This window comes from Chaetodon trifascialis, chromosome 19 (genome assembly GCF_039877785.1).
Source record: "Chaetodon trifascialis isolate fChaTrf1 chromosome 19, fChaTrf1.hap1, whole genome shotgun sequence".
Lineage (NCBI taxonomy): Eukaryota > Metazoa > Chordata > Actinopteri > Chaetodontiformes > Chaetodontidae > Chaetodon > Chaetodon trifascialis.
Window position 1 is genome coordinate 11,213,918 of NC_092074.1, and position 21,196 is coordinate 11,235,113.

Here is a 21,196-nt window from a genome sequence, read left to right on the forward strand (position 1 = left end):
AGGATATACATTTCCTATTTATTCTAGGAATAGTCCCACTAAAATATGTCTGAAGTGGCACTTAGGTCATTTAATATGTGAAACACTGAGCTCTTTTTCCCAGGAGATATTATGACTGTCAAACCGAGGCAGAGCATAGCGCTGACGGACTGATACTGCACAGTAAAGCTGACTTTATTGGTTTATAATGGGCTTTAAATGTATTCGCATTTAAACACAGAATATTTGAAGTACTGGGATGTCGTTTTCAACTCAAATCTATCCTTGACAAGTTAATCGTAGAACATTTGGAACATTTTTTTTACACTTTTAGCAAAACAAAAACTTCTTTGGAATTACTCAACACGCCTTTATCACATTTACACCTGGCATTAAAGGGTAATTTTGTGTGTCTCTATCTGTAATTTACTTTATAACTATTTAAACACGGATAATTGGAAAATTCAATACAGCAGGTCTCCATACAAAGAGTGTTATTTTGTTGAAAAAGCCAAACTTTGGGTGCTTTTGGGATTAATTACTGCCCTGCTCAGACTGAATTAGTTCCTCACTAACTTAGAGGACCACAGAGTTTTACAGTGATAAACAGTGCTTTGATGAAATTTAAACCAAAAATAATCAGCGTGAGAGCAAAAACAAGAAAAGCAAGAGTAGAGAAAAAATAAATGCAATTATTTCCTTAATAAAAAGATGCATATTAATTGCAGGTCTGTAACAGTCCTGCATGAAGGTCAGTGATGTTGGCTTTGCATGTAAATGGTGCCGGATTGTCTACAAATACTGGGCTGATATAGTTGCTTTTTAACTGTAACCATGTGCTTTACTGTAGTTGCCGAACCTTAACCATACCTCACCGTGATTTCACCATAACCATGATCTTTTTTGTAATGTGCAAGAATTTAAAAAAATATAACAAACTCTGCAAATTCACCAACAGCCATCCTTTGCTTTTCTCCACCCTCTCATTGTTGCATCCCTCCATCTATGGAGCAGGAGTCACAGTTCACAGCAGCTGCACAAAAATGATCATGATGCACACAAGAGTCATAAAAGACCATTTAAGATAAAATAGAGATGGCATCGTGTCTCATGTAATGACCGAGGCATGTTTGTTTGTTGACAATGCTGCATCCACAGAGTGCATTTTAGCACCAGGTATGAATGGTATTTTTATTTAACCCCCCCTTCCCCCTTCCTTCACAGATGTTCTTGTCTCTTCAATGCAGAATAGCAGACAGTGAAAAATGCTAGAAAACAGAGTGCACATGTCTCTGGGATAGAGCCACAGGCAGGTGGGTTCACTGACATGAAAAAAAAAAAAAGAGAAATTAAATCTTGATCTTGGAGGTACAAATCCATGACAGCCGCTGATGGCAACCAGTAATCCAGATCACGCTATGATTTGAATGATTCATGATCCCGACTGCAGAACAATGTTTCACCGGAGGCTGAATTTGAAAAGGGCACGGAAGAGATCTATGATTTTTATCGACCACTAATCGGCAGCCAACGTACAACAACACTGACACAGTTTAACTTATCTAAGAAGCGGATTAAACACATTTGAAGTCATGGATAATCAGATATCTGATGCAGGCACAGCAGCATCAGTGCTGTTTTGAAAGTATATATTTAGTTTTGAGTTGCTTTTGACCGTTTAGGATGTTTTAATAACAACATAAATCACCTCTAATGCAACTTTGGATCTGGTTCTGATATCAAACATGATTCTGTGGAATTTATGGACCCACGAGGGGAAATCAGACTCAGATGACTGACAGCAAGTCATGCAGCACTTACCTGCGCCTTATGAGTATATTAATCTTCTGCGGTGTCACAAATAACTCTGGAAGAAAAAACTGATTATTAGAGTTACTAGACTGTAACTCAACCTCATTTTATGAAGAAAAAACAGGAAGAAAGAGGAGTCTTGGAGCCTCATCAGCCATTCAAAATAGCAATGATTTATATTCTGTTGTCATGATTCAAGTGTAGTTTAGTAAACCACAACTCGTGCTTTTGTTAGCCACTCCATAATAACCCACTTCACTGAAAATCGACCATAATATGAAGGCAAATGTAAACTGAACACACTGAGACAGATTATTTAAAATGAGGAACATTGTGGTGGTTTAGCCAACAGCATCCACCACCTTTTTACATCGTCTCCTATTTTTATTGTATTTGTTGTGTATTTATTCTGCTAACATTTCAAAGGATCTTGAAAACAACTCTTTTGAACCACATGTTGGCCTCATACTGCAGTGAGCCAGACGGTCTTTGTCAAACATCACAGCGTCAGAGGTCTTCAGGCGTGTTTGGACATGCATGTAGCATGTCCACGATGCTCCATGTTGCCTGAAAGGACAGAAAGGGACCATATGAGAGCTGTTTTTCATTCTCAATGTAAACCACGTCTGCAATGAATGTCATGTGCAATGCAGCAGTTTCCATTATGTGGTTGGGAGAAAATGTCTTAGAGATGGCTGTTTGAATTCCAGGTAGCAAATCCAGTCATCCATAACTGAGTAAGATGTTTCCGGAGGCGATGTCTGGACTAAATTTCCTTTTAAACCTCAGTGATTTGCAAGCAGAAGCATATGATAACAGTGCTATTGGAGACACAGAGGAACTGTCTTAGGCGACACTTAATAAGCATACCTGTTAAAAAGTTAAACAAAATGATTTAAAAAATATCTTCTTTGTATTAATTTGATGCAATTTCTCATAATGTCTCTGTTAATTTTCAAGATTCATACTTTGTTTTGCGGGAGAATTAATCCATTTTTAACTACACTGTGAGCTTGAGTTCATAGTTGTTAAATACATAGTTTTCATAGGTTTTTCATATTCTGCCACTTCAGTTTCACCCGCTCCCATGTTAAAAGCATCTAATGTGAATTTCATTTGAAATTAAAGCAACATGTGAATTCACACAGTGATGTACTGGAGTGTTTGCAAAGTACACGGTAAATAAGACTGTGACCATGAATATATTGACCAAGAAACAGTTTCAGCATTTTCTAATTGACCGGCACCTTGTGCACCCCAAGGGCAGTTATTGACCGAGGCCAAGGACTCAGTGTACTCTGCAGCCACTTATCCACAGCAAGCAATGAGTGCCACAGTGTGCTGGTGCTGATAAACTCTGCTAATCCACTGTGGGAGTCCAACACAGTTCAGGCTTCTCTTAGTGCTCAGAGCCAGCATGCCACTTTATCCAAGTTCCCTTTTACAGCACAGATTGGTGGAATTTGGGGAGGAACGGGCAGGAATTTGTGATAACTTTCACTTTTTAAATCTGTTAAATTGTGTGCAAAAGTTAATTAATCTGTCACCAGAAACGTTCTGTGAAATTCTGGGCCGTTGCCAGTGGGTATTCTGTAACAGTGACAAATTTTCTTTACGAGGGTCCTGACATAGCAGACTGACCTCAGACAGCAAGCAGCAGCAAAGGCCCATTAATAAATCTGCACTTGAACACACCATAAAGCAGCCGACGGCCAGCCGACACACATGTACATTCTGACACACTGATTTTAGTTACATTATTCAACCAGTGGACAGACTGCCAGCAGAGTACAGTTCTACTCCAGCAATGTCAGTTATGCCAGCCGTGCATGTATAGATTATTTTATAATTCTCACCGGCATCTGTCTGCAACAGCTTGTAGGCATTACAAAGACCTTCAGAAGATTGACTGCCCAAAGCGGACAGAACAGATAGACTCTAATTTGAGTGCTACACATGTTCAAAATGAGACATGCATGCTAGCTCCACTTCCTTGCCCTGATTGAATCTTGTGCTGCAGGATGCTGTCAAGCATCCAAACAAGCCTTTGTGGGTTATGTTGGAGATGATGATATCCCTGAGATGCACCATAATTGGCTGTTTTTTTTGGACTGCTGTGATCTCAAATAAAACCGTGCAACCTTATGCATATTTTGCACGTTTGTGACCCGATTTTGAAAAAGAAAATTTTCTGCTGTATATTTATATTTGAGCTTCTGTATGATTGCATTGCGCAATCCCGAACTAAAATATGAGTTGCTCTTTGGAGAAGTTGGCCAGGACTCTGCTGACGCTGCATTACCACACTATCAGCATGTCATGGTACTGCAGCGAGAGCAGTGCTTTCAGAGGAACGAGAGGAGCCATGATTGGCTATGATTGATGTAAGCTGCTGCTGCGATACTGGTCCCTTCTAATCTCACCCTATTTCCAAGAGGGCCACAGGTCACAAAGACACTAAAAGTGTCATCATGCCCTCTGCAAACTGCACACTTGACCACTCTTAATGCTGCACAAAAACAGGACCTCTCAGTGGCGTTTAAGTGGAAACTGAAAGGCTATAAGTTGCATCCCAGTGCAGCCAAAGGGCACTTGGCTCTGCACAAGCTGCCTTGCCTACATTATGTTTCACAACAGATGCCACCCCAGAAAAAGAAAACGCAGACCTCAAACCAGACCTCGTTACAGTACATAAGTCAACTAGCAGGAAATGAGACAGCCTGAGGATATTGTGAACACTGATCAATCAGACTGACACTGATTTGGTCCAATGGAAACACAAGTGTCTGCACATATTAAAGGCAGAGCTCTTTTACATCCCAGTTCTCTTAGCTTATGTTTAATGTAATTAACCATCCCTGGATAAATATAAGATAAATGGTTAGAAGGCAAGCCAAAATTTAATCAGGCAAACCTAATTAGCCAGTTTGTATGCTTCCTGGAGACCATGAGGACAGAATAGATGACTGCATAATGGAAGTCATTGCATGACTCCGTCCTCTTACAGTTATGTCTCCACTTACCGAAAAGGCTACGAAACAAAATTATATGAATATTGAATGATAGAAAACAAATGTTGTGTTATGACGTATCATAGTACTATGTCACTGTAAGATATTAAGCTTGTAAGATCTTAGCATGTACGGGAATTTAGTACTGAATCTGTTTGTTTCCGCTATAATCTTAAATTCACACCCAGACTATGTTTGTCTCACTCCAGACAACTTTGCGCATTTTTGAAGCGCTGTTGACTATTTAACTACAATATCATTAAAAGCTTGGACGCCTTCCACGGTGCCACTCACTGGTCATTAAATTCAAGAGAGATAACGCACTGTTAACTCCTCGCTCGCAAATTTCCTGTGGTTCTTTTATTGATTTATGTGGCTTAGAGACGTGTTGTTCCAGCAGGAGGGGAATACACTGCTGGAGAGACACCAGAAGACGCTTTGATCACCCCCACAAGACTGAGAGGAGTAAAGTGAATGGGGCGTTTCAATGTTGCAGGTTACTGATTTTGAAGAACTTATTTTTCATGTTGGGCGGCATGGCGGCGCAGCAGGTAGTGCGCGTGCCTCACAGCAAGAAGCTCGCCGGTTCGATCCCCGGGTCGGGCGGGGGCCTTTCTGTGTGAAGTTTGCTTGTTCTTCCTGTGCATGCGTGGGTTCTCTCCGGGTACTCCGGCTTCCTCCCACAGACCAAAAACATGCTCATTAGGTTAATTGGTGACTCTTAATTGTCCGTAGGTGTGAGTGTGAATGGTTGTGTGTCTTTGTATGTTGCCCTGCAATCGGCTGGCGACCAGTTCAGGGTGTACCCCGCCTTCCACCCAATGACAGCTGGGATAGGCTCCAGCCCCCCCCCCCCCCCCCCCCCGCAACAACGAAAGGGATGGTCGGGTATACACAATGGATGGATGGAAGTTTTTCATGTCAGTTAATCTGAAGTTTATTACTGAGTGTGTCATATGGTGCGGGTTACTGTTAAGTGCCCACATTATTGTTCACATTATTGTATTGTCTCTGTCTTGCAATTTTACTTACCTGTTGTTAGACTAAGGTGACACAGTCTTGGACGAGAAGGATACAGTGAAATAGAAAAGGTTTTTTTGGGGGGGGGTTAATGTAGATTACACATTAGATAATCAGATTTCAGCCTTATTAAAGCATGTTAATAGTATATAGACAGTATATGTCTTCTACTGCTCATTCATTAATTTCTAGTATTGCTTGAAAGTAACTTGTTAAACGCAAATATTGTATTTACATTCTAAGCAAATCAGCTTTACTCCAAGTAAATCATACATGTATAGCAGTGATGTGAACGCTAGTTATCCTTTCAGGATTAAAAAAGAATACGCCAGCGAAGAAAAAGTGGAGAACGTCACATGGATTATATTCAGCAGCCCACTGCACTGCTGTGGAGGCAGGGTGGTCCAGTTCGCTAATATTAATGGTTTGATCTTTGGTAATGGCATTAGCAACACGAATGCCTGAAGCAAGATGTATAAAACATGGAAAAATTCACACTGTGTTCACAGGAGTTGGACACAGTTACAATACACATGCAGTGCAGTGCAACAGAGCGCCACAAAGTATGGCTTGAAAAATGACCGTACAGTTGTATGAACAGCACTCTGGCAGAACTTTAGCTTAAATTCATCATTTGAGAAAAGCATCATTGTGTTGGATTGCCTCTGATTACACAGATGTTCACGCTGTGTCCTCCTTACACACAGTATGTGAGACTTTATGTGCCCATTGCTGGTGGTTTTAGTTGGACTAGTCCTTCCTGTCTTGGAATTAGCCAGTAGCTGTGCATGTAAGTACGTACCTTGCATCTTTTTTAGATAGCTGAAGCAGCATTGATTAGAGGAGTGGTCATAAAAAGGTATTTCTCTGATGGAATTTTTATTTGTCTGGGAATGAAAGTATTGAAATCTGGCTCCTGGTGGTTTTGGTTTGCAGTAGTATAGCTGTGATTTATTCACATACCTATAACGTTGCTTGTATAGCAGCCATCCATATCATCATCTTCTTCCTGTTAACTAATGCCTCATACAGTCTGTCATCTCATTTATTTATAGGAGCAACGCACATTAATCAGCATTTCTGTAAATGTGCCAATGTTAGCCATTTAGCTAATTTTGGCAAGATGTTCTAAAATCATTGAAGTCTGGCAGTAAGATGGAAAAATGGCAACAACAGCAACACAATTTGCACATACAAGTCATTGCAGAGGCCCCTGTAAAAAGTTTTAGCCTGGTTTTACTGACTTCCTCCAGTTTAACAGTGAAATGTGAGCTTTTACTGAAGACCTTCGTTGTGCACACCCCCTGTCCCACCCACTGGGAGAGGTTTAGTGCACAGTCCTACTGTCTGACCTCGGGGTCTCTTGTTTGTTTGATGTCATCATGTCAGTAATACAGGCCTCTGGCCGCTTAGCTTGCTGTAGTCCTTAAAGTAAGTAGAAGAAATCAAAGCAGGATAGGAAGAAAACAACATTTGAGATCCCTTGGTGCTCATTCGTCACGGTCAAGCCGAACAAATCTCAAATAGCAAAGTCAAACTCTTTCAGTGAGCTGCACTCCTTAAAGTTTTGTTCACTTTTCCAGTGTTTTTTTTCTTCTTCTTCTTCTCTCCTGCTTTTTTAAGTCTCCTGCAGTCTCACACGCTAATCCCTATTTTTGGCCCTATTTTTATCACCCCTTTTTTTCCTGTCTTCCCCTTTCCCTGCAAATATCCATGAAGTTAAGAATATTGTTAGAAAAGTGATAAGGGACCTTTAGGCAACAATTTACTCAATATAGCAAGTAAAGAGCTAAGTCTGTTATAGCATGTAAGTCACAGTTGGAGATTCAGGTTGGGCGCACTGATCTTTTTTTAACAATTATGATACGTTTGATCTTTTCCATACATCTACTGTACATGAAAAGAATTTGAAAAGCTACACTGTGTCAGAGAAGATGTGTTTTATTCCATCTCGGACAAAAAGTAAACTCAAGCGACAAAGACTGTTTCATGAACTCCAGAAGGGGGGCCTGAGGTGCCGCCCCAGTTAGTGATTGGCTAACTGCCCAGTGAGAGGTGGGACTTTAGTTTGGACCAACTGTCTGACAAGTGTTTTTGAATGTGTATTCTTTTGTGTATTAATGGATGAGATAAATGTACTTGATTTTCGAAAATACTCAAAGCTAATGGTATGACTCATTTACATTAGAGAAAAACTTATAGTTTACGATCATTTCTAAAGTCTCAAGAAGAAGGATAACAGAAAATGGTGTTAGCGAGTCAGCTGAGGTGATTCCCACCTGTTATCCTCTGCTTCCTCTGCCCCTCTCTGCCTCTCCGGTAGGTCATGGAGGAGGGTCAGCAGGTGCAAAGTGAGAATCGAGACCCCAGCTGTGTCCTCACCCAAGCCGAGACTCTTAATCAATACCAGGCAGCCAAAGGAGGCATGTTGAGAATAGCGAGGATCAAGGTCACATATATCAAGCCAGACTTGTGTGTTAAATTGAACACTGGGATTCCAGAGGGTCTTTGGGTGCTGACCTGCCTGAATGGAGAAGAGAAGAGAAAATCTATTTCTCCTCTATAGCTGAATCAGATTTGGCTCCTAGTTTCAGCAAAAAGAAGTTATTAAAGAAGTTTTAGATTCGTGCCTTTACTCTCACAACAGGGCGGCATTTGGTTTGTATCGTGCAAAGTGAAATTTGATTGGAAAGAGCAGACATAAAGTAAATAATCGCACTCAATTCAACTCTTCTTTCATCCCGTCTTGATGTTGGTTTTCAAACAGGCACGCTGCTCTGCTACCTGCCATTGGCATTCAGATCACACCGGTGCCAAACGCACTCAAGATAGCTCAGAGGGAATCAGGCTGTCCTTCAGGCTCTCGTCAGTCTGCCTTAATAATGGGATTTCCACACATTACATACAAACTCAGCGAGCGCTAATGTGGGAGAATAATATTTCCAGGAAAAGGTGCACTCGAGTCCCAAATTGAATTTCTCAACGTTACATTGACTTTAAAAAGAGGCTGTGGCACGTGTAATGCCCAGGAAATAATAGTTTGCTCCACTGAGCAGCCGAGCACCGAGCAGAGGATTAAATGGATTTGCCACACACTGGGGCAGTCTGAGTACAGCTCAAACATTAACACTGATTTTAGCTGATCTGCTTACTGTAAATGTGTTGTAGTCCAACACTTGTAGTGCTAATATCCAGAGGCACGCTGGGTCTGGAATTTCGCCTGTTTTGGCTTCTTGCTCCTCGTTCCCTTTTTGTTTTTGTGTTGTGTTTTAGCATAGATATTGCTTGATCCAAATCGCTGATAAAGCAGGACCTTTTGTCTGAATAAACAAACGCAGTACCCATGTGTGATGTCTTCGTGCAGCCTTTTATGTAGAGTGTGTTGTCTTATGAACAGGTTTCATCATGCATCTTTCATGTCGTACTCCACCGCAGCGTTCCTGCTAGAATCCTAAATGTTGTTGTACACATGAGCAGATGGGCTGGTGGTGCTGTGTCCAGACACCTCCACCTGCTCTTTGTTTGGGGGGAATACCCCACTGAGGTGATTTAGTTGTTTATTAGGTCTGTTGACTCCCAAATTCAAATGGAGAGGGAGACAACAGGAGGAAACAGAAGACAGGCAGACATCTAGTTTGTCAACAAAAATATGGGATACAAATCTCCAAATCTAGGAGCGAGAGAGGCTTTACATTGACGATGTAAGTACATTTCCGTGCATGTGTGTCCTGAACTGCTGAGTGATCACTCTGCAGCCCATTACTGCATGATGAGACACTGACACAGCCGGTAATAGTTTTGACTCTGCTCAAAGTAACTGCACGCTTTTCTGCATCAGTACATTTTATTAAGTCTAATGGGAAATATTAGCAAGCAACAGCAATGACATTTTATCCATTTATTTTCAGTAGTAGCTCAGTCTGTCTCAACTCACGGTGGATACAAGGTATTTTGTCAGTAGTTTGTGTCATCGTCATCTTGCTGTATTGTTTTAGGAAGAGTTAAACATTAAGAATTTGCCGCTTTGTATACATTTTTTATTTTTATTGTTGGCATGTTTATGGTCCCTTAGGACGATTTCTATTAGTTGTGCTGAGCTTCACTGTAGCTTCACGGTCAAAATTCCATGAGCACACAAGTTGTAAAAGAAGGACTGTAGTGAGAATTGTAGTTCCTTTCGTACGACCCTCAGGACACTTTTTATTGTAGCCCCAATGCCCTCAAGGCTCTAACAACAGCAAAATCATGAGTATGTTGTGTGTTCTTCTTTTGTCAAACTGCTGTTTCCAAGGTCAAAATCAAACCTTCGAGCTCAACATGAATGTGTTGTTTGCTCCCTGTTGTACTCGCTCTCGTGGAAATTGCAGCCTCTGTGTGCTGCTCGCACAGCTTTAGACATGTAATCATGTTCTTGTGTCATGTTTTGTCTGATTTCAGCAGCGGTGCAGCTTGTGCAGCTGTCAGAAACATCGAGTGTTTTGTTTGTCAGCGCTGCGGTGAATCAAGCCGTTAGCGTCAGAACGTGCACTGTCAGCGCCATCAGTGAGAACCACTGCGAAGTTCACTGATGTCATATGCAAACGTGAACGGGAAGTTATTCAGTTCACCTCGACTTGAGGTACAAATATTTGTTCCGTCGCTCATGCTTAGCTTTTATTTGAGGCCTCAGCTGTGGCTGAGCAGCACACAGAACCAGTGTTCGCCATGAAACAGTCGTGTTGAATCACTATCAGTCTTCCTCCCAAGGTTAACAGCCTCCCTTTGGCCTGCTGTAATGCCAATCTTCAAGGACTGGACACACATTTTAAGTGAAGCACTGCAGCCACACGCTTAATTGAATATGAGATAGACCGTATCACTGTAAAGCCACGTGGTGCTGGGCAAGAAGTGGACAGAATGACAGAAACCTTACAGGTCAGCCTTGCCCTGGTTGGTCTGTTCGCAGTTAGTCTTGTTAAATGTCAGTCAGATATCAAAGTACAATACATCAATGAATATCTCATCAAAATGGACAAAGAGGTTCAGTTCAGGCTCATCATTCTGCATATGTGCTTGTCGTATCCAAGGACCCTCCTCCCCTGCATTATCCCTGCACTATGTTTCTCCTTAATACCCTTGTCCATTGATGGCAGTTGCAACATTTTCTAAACAGTATGGTCAACAGCCCATCTGTCTGTGTATACTGTTCTGGGTCAAGGGCTCAGTTCAGGACAGTGCCGTACTGCTCCTCTCACATTACTGTGCTTAGTTACAAAACAAGCTGATGGCATGGCTTTAGTCAGGGTCAAACACTGTCGTCCATCTCTTTGTATCAAATTCCATGTCGACTGCAGAGAAGAATGATTTAGCTCTCGGTGTGGCTCGGTGCTGGTGGACAGTACACGTGCAGTACAAGGCAGGGGTCCAAAAGTGCACAACAGTCAGTGATCGTCATCTGAAACCAGAAATATGGGTGTTGTGAGACTCTGGGCTCACATTTCACAGACAGTGGAAATAAGGGACAAGTCAAAGCTTCAGTACTTGTGCATGTTGGTATGGTAAGAGCTAATAGGCGGTGGTTTGGTTATTGTCCGGACTTTCTGTTTACATTCCCCACACTGGCAGATTATAGCCACTAATGGCTCCGGCTGGACGCTCTGTTCCTGAGACCCACTTTGGTATTAGAGTGATTATTGGCACTGAGGGTACTGGCGGGCTTTGGTGTGGTAAATGGCATATCAAATTTGATTTGCTATATTTGATCTCTTTAGAGATTATTCTCATTTTCTCTAACTCCACAAAACTGTCTAAAGCCATTCTTTCTTGCTAAGATGTTGACTGATAAGTTAAATCTATCGGTTTTTAGAGTGAAATTTTAAAGCACTTTTACAAATTGTTTTGTGGTTTTCCAGTTACTCCAGTAAAGAATTCAGCTCCCTCATGCTGTCTGCACTTTTGGTAAATTTATCAATGAGTTATGTTACCTTCGTCAGACAAGCAGTCAGCTTGTCAGATTCCTGTCTTTTCTGTCCTTTTCGTCCGTGTTTTTTTTCTCGATGATTTTTGTCGCTCGTACACATGACTGAATACATATGTGCAAATGTTAGTTTACTGTTTTTAAAGTCCTGCTTTGTGACTGAGAATTTATTGATAAGATAGTCTTGTTTCAGTTAATGTGGATGTGTACATGGCACATATCCTCAAGCAGGAACTAAACAGTGTAGAAGCAGCATTGTGAAAAGAACTGTGATGAGCAAATGAGTCCGTACAAGGGTACATCTTTTGGCAGGAGTTGTTTAAATTCACGGCTGATTGGTGCTAAACCTGGCAAGGTTACCGTACTTTGTTCGGTGTCATTTCGGTTTAGAAATATTTTTTCATTGCTTTGAGCCCTAAGTTGGGCTCACAGAAATCATTCCAATTATGCAAATAGGGCACAAGCTTATTAGCTTTGAAGGGTATGCGCTGGGCTTGTTTGTAGACTGTCAATGACAAAGACAATGCAGTGGTAAGAGGACCATAAGCTTGTTGGCAATTATCTTTAAAAACAAAAGCGACTCATTAAGTCAGTTTGAAATTTATTTATCAGACCAGTTTATTTTGGAAAAGAGTCTGTGAAGTCTTCAGTTCATGTTCACTGTCTGCATGTTTCGCTATACAATGTGTGATGTGATCATTTAAGTTTCAGCAAAATGGCGAGAACATCTCTGGCTGCGGCCTCTTAAATGTATGAATTAACTGCTTTTTATGGCCTTCTATGATGGTAAACTCACTGTTGGACTTTTGGATACAATAACTTGGGGAAATATAACATGTATATATCTTTGCAAATGCGATTATCAGTTTGTGACATTTATTGATGACACAATTAATCGTTTAATCAAGAAATAATCAGCAGCTTAGTAAACAATGAAATTATATTGCAATGCTGTATTAAACTCAGCTGGTCATAAACAAATAATTGTTTTCCAAAAAGTGAGTGGAGTGCATGTGAATAGGCGCTGACAGTATTTTTAATACTGAACTGTCGTGAAGTACAACCAAGAAGGAAAAGACTCTGGCTGGCACTAATATAACATGATGCACATTCATCCGCTATGTTCCTTTAATGCACTTCTTCCTCTCTGAATATCCTTTACTTCGTCTTCTCGTCTTCTTCGTCACAGACTTTATAGAGGACTTTCGGGGAGCACTCTGCGACTGCAATTCCCTAATTCATTCTCATCACAGTAAGTGAAAGTGAGAGGACATTTGAGTCCCTTAAAGGCAAAGTCAATTAAGGAATCTTGGATGATTTATTGTTTGCTGCAAACACATTTTCTACTTCCCATTTGACACCAATTTTACAAGTTATTTTAATGAAGTCTGTAGGTTTTATTATAAGTGCCTCTGCAGCACTGTGCTGTTGTCTGTCTCGCAGTCCTCACTTAAAAATGGTTTTGACACCATAAAACACAGATTTATGATACCTTTTCAGTATTTGAATGCAGTATAAGCCATCAGTCTTTTTGCTTCTGACAAGGGAAACATCTTGATGTTATCAAAATACATCTAAGCCAGTGTGACAAATGAGTAAACAAACTATGAGGCTCATCTAATGTCAGCCAAATATGTGCCGCTCTTGTCTGCAGATTAATGCTGCTCTTCCAGTGAAAGTTTCAGAAATTATTTGTCATCCAATAATGTAAAGTGTACAGTCAGTGAAGTAATTGTAAAAAGAAACTGCATCAGTCTGGACACTTCAGCAATTCAGTGGAGACAAAGTCAAGAACAGAAGAAGAAGCAGCCAAGACATCTTGAATTTTAGTCCTTAGAATTCCAAAAAGGCTGCATACTGTCACGAGCAGGTGTTTTTTCCCTATTTGTCACACCAAGTGACGGACGTGACCACTGATTTGTTTTTGCAGTCCATGTTTGTTCATCCCAGCAAACCAAAGTGCTAACTGTGCAGTGTGAAGTTTGTCTTGTGTGTTGGCAGCTCAGCCTCAGACTTGAGCTCAGAACGTAGGATAAACCTCAGAATAAGGAAGAATTTTACACTTTTAGACACATCTTGAATCTAATTTATGTTCATGCATCTCTGTATGGAGTCGAGGCTGGAGTGACCCTTCAACAGGTCCCACTTTCACAAAGTAACACAGTCAAATTGTTATCCAGTGACTTACAAATATGAAATAAATGTAATGTTGCGTAAATGTGAATGTTTAAAATTTGTATAATGTGTAGTAACAAATGTAAACCCCACAGAAACAACAGCTGCTATTTTCAAACAGATGAATCACAGTCTATCAAAGGCCTCTGTGCTCCTGTAGTGTGACAAATGGACCTATTAGGTGCTAATTAGGCCTAGATTAAGGTGATGGAAGGCAGTGACAGAGTGAAGGATGTACTTCCACTGTGAGGAGAAACAGGGGGCATGACTAATAATGTTTTTAGCCCTTAAGTCTTGCTCGTGACTGACAGCTTTGATAGCCTCCAGTGTTCGCCATCAATAGAGATGTTTCCCAACACCTCAGAGAGGTATGTTCTCCCAAGGCTGAGAAATGAATTAAACTCAGAAAGGGCCTAATAACAGTGTAAAATGTCTGAACAGTTCTCTGTCTCTTGCTTGTGTTTGTGTTTCATAAATTTAATAACTAAGCAGTTAGCCTCAGCCTTATCTGTGTTAAGAGGCCTAAGGCAGTTCTCGTACTGGCAAACTGAGGCATTAGCGCACATTTTATTGCAGTTGTCTGTGGCCTCAGTGTGTACTCGCAGTGATGCATTTGCATTTGAGTTTTACTCTACGTAATCACATCACATCCTAGTTTCCATGGGGAGAGGTATTTTTAGCCATGCTAGAATGCCTTGACGTTTCGTGCATTCGTGGCGCCCAGAGGAAGAATCCTAATGCTGTCGGTGATCACCTGACTTCATCTCATGCCACCATGATGTTGTTTGATACAGACCCCCATGTTTCTCTGAGGAGGAGCTGTGATCATGTTGGTGATCCCGACTTTGTCTTCTAGATCCATCATTGGAGCTAATTAGAAAATGCTAACATGCTACCATACTTTGTTAAATTGGTGAACATGCATATGCAGACATGCATATAGTATAATGTATTATATTATCTAAAGTGCATGTTAGCACTGTCATTATGAGCATGTCAGCATGCAGCTCAAAGCACCTCTGTGTGTACTATAGGTACAGCCCCACAGAGCTGCTAGCATGGCTGCAGACTCTGTCTTGCTTTTCATAGCCTACATTATGTACATAGCCTTTGCTACTTAATGCCAGCGCTTGATGTATGTATAATTTCTACTCTGATTGGTGTTTTACTGCACTGTGTGCCAGTGCCACCAGCTGTAACTGAAAAGAGATGAATCTAGAAAAGGTAGATAGATATTAAATAATTGTTCAACAGTTTGTTTAACAGTTTGAAATGTTTTTTTTCCTGGAAGACACATTTGACCTTTTTAACTTTTAATTTAGTTTTGCTCTGACAAGATGACTCTGAACTGTTCTGCAGCGGGGTAAAATTATCTTTCCTGCTACAGTACCTGTGCCAAATGAGCCTATTTAGAAATATTTCTGCTGCTGAAGAGCTGCAGCTGTGCAGTGTGGTGAAGTGGTGCTCCCTTCAATGAGTCTGCCTGCAGAAATTCATTATCTTGAAAGCAAGCGTGGCAAAGACCATGGGCAGGTGGTAGTGGTGATTTCATATTTCTCCTGTGCCTTGTGAGTGAAGATGCCACTTTGTATTACCTCTCTGTTGAGGAAGAGCACATTGGCGTGGTCTGTCTAACTGTCACTACATCTGAAATGAGCCAGTGTTGATAGCCAGCTGATTAGATGAGGAGCTCTGAAGTCCGCTGCAGAAATCTGTCTTCACGTTCTAACTGTAACTCAAATTGGAATTTGGTACCATTGAATGGGATTGAAAATGACAGTAGAAGAGCTATTCAAGGCTGCAGAAATGGTCACAAACACAGTCAGAGTTGTTTTGTTGAGCTTGTAAAGTGAATTGTCATCAAATCTCTCAGTTTGTAGTTGTGTTAATGTTGTTAATGAAAACTAAAATGGAAAGGGGGGCTGATTCAGCTAGATTTGAACGTTATTTAAAGCATCAGCTTGAACTTCAGGCTAAAGCTTGTGAGCTAACTAGCTAAAAGTCATACACAGTAATGTGCAATCACAAACAGTATGCACCTAACATCTGAAGAGATAGGTCACTAACAGATGCATGCATGTGGCATGTATTTTCCCACACTTCCCACACTGCAGAGCTGCATTCTTAATCAGCCAAGCTGTATTTTCATCAGATAAAATAGAATGGTATTTGAAATGTTTTTGACTAAAATGATGATTATGTATTTTGTGAAAAAATACATAAATAAAACAGCTGGCAAGATGAACACTTGTCTGTAAGCTCCTGCTGAAATCCCAGCAGAGATAAAACAGGCATGTGGAGTGATGTGAGCCATTATTGATCTTATCACCCAGACCACTGAGAGCCAGAGAACTGGATTCATTGCGTATTAGCCACCAATGAGGCTCTACTGGTGCTTTGTAGGTGTACTGATCCACGGATGTTGTGCTGCTGAAAAGTCTGTTCAAAAGAAAGTCCTCACGCCTTACCATCAACATCTTCAGCAGCATGTCAGGATTATCTGAAGCTGCATCAAAGCTCCTTCTCTAACACAGATTATATCTGAAGTACACTCACATTTGTGTAAGCTTAGGGTGGAAGCAGTGCAGGAATTTTGATGTAGTTGCACCTGATGCACATATTTCCCGTATCTCTGTTTTCAGTGGACTGACAGGACATTTCTAACATAATTGGCCGTGATGAAGCGTCTCACCAGAGTCACTGTGAATATGCTGCCTGTTTGGATGTCACAATGGATGTCACGACACAGATGTTATCACAGCTTTTCTCACAGTTATCTTAAAAGCTGTTTCCGGAGCAGCATGACAACACATTTGAATGTATCTCAGGTGCACGTAGGAGAGACATGCAGTTCATCAGAATTTATTTGTTGTCGTTCAGCACCACTCAGTCATCCCTCAGCCTCAAAGACACACGAACACACCCTGTGCCCTGTCTGCCACTGATGCAGGCTTGGCTCCATTAAAATCCACTTTGCTGCCCTGGACTCTTCTCCTTTCCATTGTTTATACTGGAGCAGCAGAGTCATTGTCCTAATCAGGTGTGGTGGGCACCCTCAGCACCAACCATCTCTGCTGCCGAGGAGTCAACAAAGTAGATTAGAGGACAATACGTCCCAGCTCCCATTGCTTGCTATGAATGGGAATCCAATTTAATTTCAGATAAAATGCATTATTTATATTGCCTCTTTTACACAAACATCAATACACACGTCTTTGCGTTGCAGTGTGCAGCAGTGTTTTTATCAAGGTTTGTTACTGATGGTGCAATAAATGTAAACGTTCTGTGGGCTGCATCGTCATTTGTTCACAGCTGATGTATCTTGTAAAAATCTGTAGATGCGAAATGATGGCAATGAAATTAATGTTAGCAATACGCATGAGGCACCAAAGTTAGCTCAGAACAGCCAGCTTGTATATACTGTATGTTAATAAGTTCATTTATTGGTGGGTGTTGTATTTTGCAAAAATGCAAAAGAATGATATTAATGTATTTTTAGCCATATGATAGTGAATTAAAAACCCTAGAAAAGGTTATGACACGCAAGTCAGAGATAAGGAAGTAATGATGTGGTGGAAAAAAAAAAGGGAGGGAAAAGGAAAGCCTCAGTGTGTGTGTTTCTAGTAATACTAATTTAAACTTGGCCTCAAGCAGTGGAGATGGAGAATAGCAAGCACGGTTTCTCATTAACTAGGTGTCTTTCCACAGTCAGTGGGTATGTAAATAAGGAACACCGTGAAGAGAAAAAAAAAAGATAGAAAATAATAATAACAATAATCAGGAGTTGAAATTGAAATTTGTTTTCTCAGTATCATATCTCTGTTTGCCAGTGTGCTATAGTGTAATATTGCAGACCATAAATTAAATACGTTTGAGGCTCGCCAAGGGTCACAATCTCATCAACTGTGTCCCATTATGGGATTTCATTACTTTGTCATACTTCAGGACAAAAAAAAAAAAAAACAGAATAAATGACAGTGTTTTTGTCCAAGGACAAACATCAAATTATTTATTTATTTACTTCCCATCAAGCTCACCTTGATATACAACCCCTGTTCCAAAAAAGTTGGGACGCTGTGTGAAATCTAAATAAAAACACAATGCAATCATTTGGTTTTACAAAGTTTTCCTGAGCCCATGCAGTAACATCCTTTATCCATTGTTGTGAGCCTTTCCAGGATGTGCCTTTAATACCCAATCATGATGCTATCACCTGTTACCAATGAACCTGTTTACCTGTGGAAACAGGTGTTTTTGGAGCATTCCACAACTTTCCCAGTCTTCAGTTGCTGCTGTCCCAACTTGTCTGAAACGTGTTGCTGCATCAAATTCAGCCAATGAGGTAAAACATTACATATATTGCCTTTGTGCTGTTATCAGTTGAGTATATGTCAAAAAGGAGGAAATAGCAAATAGTTGTTTGTTTGTTTTTTTATCTATCTTTTATTTATGTTTTACTCAGCATCACAACTTCTCTGGAAAAGGAATTGCAGTAAGTTTAACTTTCTTAACAGGATATATTATAAGAGTCTGGTAAACAAACCTCTCAAAGTGATTTTCAACAACAGCAAAACCTTGAGATACATTACCATTTTGAAGTCAGAAATAACATTTTAAGACATTTGTAGCCTTTTTCAAACTTGAGTCCATGTTTCGTTTTGATCAGCAGACTTCATCTGTGCAGCCGACAGCTTGTCCTTTCATGATAAAAGGTCATTGATTCTTGGCAATGATCAATGAAAACCACCGTTTAAAGGGAATAGTAGCAGTTATAACTAACATAAGACAAGCCGTGATGTGTTGAATTAAATTTGCAGTAACTGGGTGTTGAGGTTCTGCAGAGGATGAATCAAGCAGAGGTCGTATATGACTGACAGTAATTGTTGTGTTGGGATTTGTCCAAAGTGAAACACTGAGTCCATATTGGTTGACCAATGCATTAGTCTGAATTATAGGGCAACTGAGGATCTTCCCTATGGAGGGCTCAATGACTTTTCACAGTAATAGCAGGTAATTAAAAAAAGTTTACTCTGTAGTGCACTGTCAGAATTCTGTTTTGAAATGTATTCACTATAAAGCCCTCAAATATTCCATCCACTGAACAAAAGAAGTACTGTCCATGGCATGACTTTCTGCTGAGTCACAGTTTGCATCAGAGTCTGTGGTACTTTGTGAAGGTTAGAGTTGCCTTCACGTGTCAGTGATGAAATGATGATAATGAGACATACTGTACAGAGGTGTTTAACCAGTTTTACACCAACAATAGTGCATATATGCAGGTTTTTTAAACACAGATAAACCCACTAAAAAGAGGCGATTGACTCCTTTCCCATTGTAAGTAGACACATTTTTTTCTTTCTGTTTTTGTCTGATGTGGAAAACAGGAAACAGCAGAAGGCAGCATGGAGGCCAGTGACAATATTATGATTGTTACTTTTTAATTTCTTTTCTGAGATGATGATAACGATGAGATGGAAGCATTTCTGTGTGATATCTTCTGGAACTTCGACCCACATCATCATCGTACCAGAAAGGGGGTGAAAATTAGCGTGTCCAACCAGGTGTGATGTTTTCATTGCTGAAGAGTCATTTGAACCCAGGAATGAGTACCAACTGTACGCTTTCCTCCTGAAACAAAAGCCAGATGTTAATAGGTGTTTTATCACCACAGTCCTATGAAAGTAAACTGACTGTAGCCAGATTTCCATTCAAATATATCACCAAATTTTAACAAAATTATCACAAGAAAATGCGAATTAATGTGTGTTTATGTAACTATTAGGTGGTGGTTCATCCATATAAACAGCAGGTGTTGGTAATTCTCCAGTCAGATGCCATCAATGAATCTTCTGAACATGCTGATGGCCAACTACAGGCTGCACTCCACCTCTCTGTGTGCACAACAGCCACACTTCAGTTTGTACTCAGACAACACACAAAGCTAAGATTCTTGTGATTCAATTGATGCACTCTGACCTTTTGATTGACGCCTCACTTGACCACTTAGGAATTTCCGTGTCCTCTCCATAGCTGACAATAGTCAACGAGTCAAGTGCCTCCCTCTCTTCTTTCATGTAAAGATCAAGCCATTTGCAGCAGATTGTGCAGAGGACTGGCACTTCGTACAGCCAATGAATTTCCAAAAACAAGGATGTGCTGCTTCTCGCTCTATCTACCTACAGTAATATCTCATCTTTTTTCTGATTTGTAATCACACAAACACACACACTACAGTCATTGAATTTGTTCACCACAACTCTTGTTATTTAATATATTTGTAAACCAAAAATAGGTTGACATGGACTCTTACATCCTGTGTCTGGATGAGAATTGAGGTACAGAGGCAACGATTAAGCTTGTGATGACAGTAAACATTGTTTGAGTGTAAATGACCTACGGCCAATTTGACTTTCTCCTGAATGAGGTCTTAATGTAAAATTGCTATTAATTACCGAAGTCATTTGTCTGAAACAGACACAGTTTAGAATTACCATGTCTGTTCTCTCTCCCTTGTAATATACAGAGCTATTAAAAAGGCCATATTTTCCAGTCGTATGGCCAAATGAAATTTCTCAATTGATTTTTATGGCCGCAGTCAACACTGAAGAGTTTAGCCATTATTCTGGATGCCATGTTTGTCAGGCATGAAGGTTATAATAGCTCTGATCACATGGACTTGCTTTAAACAGAACACACAATGTTAGGCCGCACACATACATCTCGTCCCGTTAATCAATAACTGATTTATTTTGAATCTCAAACAAGGACAGAATGTCAGCCAAAAACCGCTCATCAAAGTCGCTTTATTGTTGTGATCACGGAGGACTTTTATGATCACATTGTGTGCATTGCTAATGACACAGAGAGGTCTGAGGACACAAGGAGCGTTCTTGTTGCTTATGAACCCAAAGTTTGCCATCAGCTTGGCATTTGTCTAATTAGCGTAACCAAGGTGACCTGAGATGGCATTGTAAAAAAATAATAGATGGACATGAGAAAGTTCGCTCTCTCTGAAACACCTCGCGCCTTCTGTGGGCACACGGCTTCCTCTGAGGGAGAACAGAGCACGCTCTCAGTCGTCAAGCGTGCAGAGCAATGCCAAATATTTTTTATTCTCTCTGGTCGGCAAAGCCTTGAGAGAGAGGCTGTCTCCTGCCAAATAAGTGCATAATGGCAGACCTGTAAATGTCTGTGAATCACTGCGTCATAAATCTCTTAACTTCAGAGGGGAGAAGGAGGATGA